Source organism: Eptesicus fuscus, chromosome 19 (assembly GCF_027574615.1).
Source record: "Eptesicus fuscus isolate TK198812 chromosome 19, DD_ASM_mEF_20220401, whole genome shotgun sequence".
Lineage (NCBI taxonomy): Eukaryota > Metazoa > Chordata > Mammalia > Chiroptera > Vespertilionidae > Eptesicus > Eptesicus fuscus.
Window position 1 is genome coordinate 25,764,620 of NC_072491.1, and position 4,876 is coordinate 25,769,495.

Sequence of the window (4,876 nt, forward strand, 5' to 3'; positions counted from 1 at the left end):
ACTGGGGTATAGCCAGCTACCCTGAGACTTGAAGAGGCCATCACTCTCCGCCACAGTTATCCTTATTTCTCATTGACTGATAGCCTGGCTCCTCCAAGAGATTCCGGGAGTCTAACAGATGAATTCTGATTAGCCTCTATTAGATAGAAAGTTCAAGGATTTTCTTTTAAGCAGAAAGGTCTTCTTTTGCCTGTTTCCCAGTCTTCTAGAATACCTCAGCCCCCTAATAGAACAATTATTAACAAATTAATACCCCTTTTATGAATATCTGGTACAAGAATAAAGCATTTCTTTTTTTTTAATCCCCACTGTTTTTGATGATAAGGAAATTTTGAATATGTTCATAGAGGGGAGAAAATTAAGTGTAAAGTGGAACATTAAATATTGAACAGAGAGAAGGGAAAATTAATGGATTAATTTCCTAAGGAGAGTACAAAGGGGAAAATAATGAAAAGCTGAGATTGGGGCTCAACTTTGAATAAGGGAAGAGATTCTTCTTATGAAACAGGAAGAAAAGGAGGAGAGTAATGGTGCTGAAGCAGAAAAATGTAAATAAGGAGTTTATAAGGGCAGCTGATATTACTGGAGCTCCTATTTTGTAATTCAAATAAATCTCAGCTGCTCCCTAAATTGTGGGGTAGGGAATGGAGAAGGAGGGGAGAGTAAAGAGTGATTCCCAGCACAGTTCTCCCCAAAATCGCCTTCTTTCTAAATCCTCATTCCTGAGCTTTTCATATTATTTTTGTTTTTTTTAAGCCTCATCGAGAATATTTTTTCCATTGATTTTTAGAGTGAGTGAAAGGAAGCGGGGAGAGGGGTAGAAAGAAAGAGATAAAAATATCGATGTGAGAGAGACATATTGACTGATTGAACCCCACACATGCTCTGATTGGAGCCAGGGATCGAATCTGTAACCTAGGTACATGCCCTTGATGGGGTATCCAACCCAAAACCCTTCAATCTGCAGGCCAATGCTCTAACCACTGAGCAACCGGCCACGTTGCTTTTCATATCTTGATAGAAGTGAAGGGTTTATAGATTATCTGATCAATTCTGAATCAGCCCATTTTAAAACTTTTTATTCACAGCTCACATTGGTATCTGCTGTTTATCAGTTCTTGATACCTCCACTGAACTTTTCAAATTAATATCCTGTTGCATAAGGAATATGAGACAAATACAATTTCAATTTAGAAAATAGATGTTCTGTGTGGAGTATGAACATCAGGTTATGGAAACACATTGGGTGGGAGGGGACCCTGCATGATCTTCAATGATCAGAGAAAAGCTGCCATACAGAAATGCCCTTATGACCCAAAGGAATTAGCCAGGAAACAGATGTGGGATCCAGAGTAGTAAGAAGAAAGAATGTTCCATTAGAGGTAGGAGAATGTGTAAAGGTCTGGAGGCAGGAGAGTTATTGGAATTGTAGACGGGTCAGTAGGACTTGTGAGGTCAGAGAGCTCATTGGAAGCCACACCCCAGAAATCCCTTCGGTGCATTCCGACATGTTTGGAATTGATGCTGAAAACGGGGGAATTTCAGAGGAACTTGAAGGAGAAGAGTGACTGTGATCAATTTTGTGTTTTGAAATCATCCTGATTGGCAGTCTAGAGAGTACAAGGGTGGGAAACAAGACTTGGAGTATTCATTGTGAGGTGGGATAGAGTGAGAACAGTGGAGAGAAGTGGATATACCCTAGACAATAAGATGGTAGAACTGCCAGACAATATAGCCGATGAAATATGTGGCATGAGAGGAGTTACCAAGGGCAACGCCCACCTGTTCGTTTTGAATAACTGGATTGATGGTCCTGTTTTCAGTGAAACAAGTATTACGGGTTAGATGTCCTCAAACTTCTTGTAAAGTAAAAGAAAGCAGGGAAAATTGGAATGGTTTGGATTTACTTTCATTCATCGTGCATATTGTTTACTAGTGCCAGGTATATAGACAGGAAAAGTGAAAGAAGCTATGAAATAATAGGGGAGAGAAATAGAGGAAGGGGTGGTGGAAGAAAGTGACAACTGGGAATTATGTTAATTAGTCCTAATGATGACATTCTTATAGGTACCCTGGGCAATGTGCGAGCAGAATTAAAGAGAACACACATAGATAGTGGGTTGAACTCAAGCTGAGGAATATATGAAACAGTGTGGGTAAGTTTATAGTAAAGTACAATATGGGAGGCAATTCTGGGACTAATACAAGCATCTCTAAAATGCCTTCCCATGAGCACAGGGTGAATAGAGAAGTCGGAAAAGCCAGAATGGGGCCAATGTGAGAATAAGGAAAGACAAAAATACTGGAGGCCAAGGGACTGAGAATGAAGGGGTTAGAGGAATAGGATGTAGTCATCAGAGAGAATGTCAGCATTCAAGAGAATGGCAGGAGCGAAATCCCAAGTCATAAGGTGGATCCAGATGTGCAGCAAGATTGTTGAAAGTGTCATGAATATGGACGGGGACATTCCAGACAATGGGATATAAAGGAAGTCTGTGAGCAAGGTAAGAGTCATACTGGAGGTCGGTAAAGCATAGAAACAAGATGAATAAAGGAAGAGCAAAAAGGTGAAACTGTTAAGAGCGCATGCTCAATTATGGGAGGAAGAGACAGAATGGGGAATGAAGTGTCGATGAATGTTTTTCTTTTTTTTTTATTTGAGAGAGAGAAAGAGAGAGGAAAGCATCAATTTGTTATTTCACTTATTTATGCATTCATTGGTTGATTTTTTGTATGCATATATCCTGACTGGGGATCAAACCCTGCAACCTTGGTATATTAGGGTGGCTCTCTAAACAACTGAGCTATCCTGCCAGGGCCTTTATTAGAATGAAACTGGTATTATTAAGAGAAAACAAGTTTGGGTAGCAATCTTAACAGGGAAACTATACCAGGAAGGAATTAGTTTACAAGCAAATAATACATTACAATAATTGAAGGGGCTCAATGAGTTGTTTTCATTCCACTGGTTATTATGGAAGCATGCAGAAGAGGAAAAGCAGGATGGTCAGGATGGTCAGGGACACCTGGTATAGCAAGGAGCATGCTTGAAGGGACACAGTGAAAATTTGTCCCCTTAGTGGCATAATTGAGGCTCCTCTGGGTTATTAGCACTTCTAGGAACTCCAAAGTCACTTTAAGTTATTCACTAAAATTGGGGGAGGAGGGGCATTATAGCTACCGACCATTTCCATAATGAATTCTTTGTAGAATTCTTCCCTTTGAAGATTCTTTAGGTGCTTACTGAGCAATGTTAGGCAGAAAATAAAACCGACAGGGAGATTATTCCCTACCAGCTGGGGTCTGAACACAGAGAGGGTTTACTAATGAAATAAATCAGTTCAGAAAACTTTAAATGTCCTATTAAGTAAATACCACACATTAAAAATCAGAAAGGGATGACTAAGAGGTGGAGAAGATAGGAGGTGTATTTTCAAAAGGTTTCACCCACACCCTGTCTTGTGGCTTTTTACCCTGATGCTGCCACCACACCTATGAGTTTCGCTTATTAAGATAATAAAGAGGTGGAATGACTAAAATCTGCTGAATAGTGCATAGTGGTACACACAGTCCCTCCGAGGCTAAACCTGACAGACAAGATCAGTATTCCATTTGGAGAATGTCTGACGATGTAAACTAATGTTTTCCCAACCTTGTCTACGTGCGTGTGCTGGTGTGTGTTGTTTTATTTTCAGCTGATCTTTGAGAATATTAATCTCACCTTCTTTATTTCACTTACAAAATGTTGACGTTAAAAACAAAGATAAAAAATTGGAATAAACTGGGACAGGGAATTCAAAGTACACACAGACTTTTTAAAAATTTGTTTTTAAAATTTTTTCAATTACAGTTTTACTTTCAGTATTATTTTGTATTGGTTTCAGGTGTACAGTATAGTGGCTAGACAATCCTATACTTTACAAAGTGTTCCACCAATATTTCCAATACCCACCTGGCACCACACAGTTATCGCAATCTTATTGGCTATATTCCCTGCGCTGTACTTTACATACCCGTGGCTATTTTGTAACTACCAATTTATGCTTCTTAATCCCTTCACCTTTTCACCCAGTGCCCCAACCTCCCTTCCCTCTGGCAATCACCAATTCGGTTGCACAGATTTTTTTAAGTAAAATTAATGATTAAAGTTTGATATGCAAAATATAACCTCTACAATATCATAGGTGCACAAGAACGTGATATCTGTGTGTGTGTAAAAATTCAAAAACTAGCAGTCATCATACCAACTATCATTTAATAAGTGTTACTATGTGTTAAACCCCTTTCATGTTATATCATGTAATTTGGGCATCCATACCAGGTAGACACCCTCATCCCCATTTCACAGGTGAGCACATCGCACTACTGGCGCGCCAAGCAGCAGTTACCTGCGGTACATCCGCTGCCAGTAGGTGATGGAGCTGAGCCATCTGACTCCAGCGCGACACCGTGCTAATGATGTTTGAAACTTCCCACCTAAAAAAGAGTCCCATTTAAAGCAGATCCGCTCCAATTTTTAGGCGTGACTGGGTGACCTTGATTTTACCTTCCGAGTCACGGGTAGGGGAGCTTGTGAGTGTTGGGGGAGGACCAGTGGAAGAGAACAGGTGGAAACGATGAAAAGGGATGGAAAGAACAAATTAAGCAGCACCGCGTTGGGGCGGGGTGTGGAGCGGCTCCAGGAGCGCAGGGCACTGGTACGCGGAGGAGACGGGCGAGCGGAGCAGATAAACCCCGCCAGGTGGAGGCTGCACCTGTGCACGTGACCCGCGCGGGCGCCAGGTGGTGGCGCGCTCACCTGGACCCACGTGACGGGGCGGGGCCCCACGAGGCCCAGGGTAGCGCGGCCACGCCCCCTCCCGTGCGGCGCGCGGAC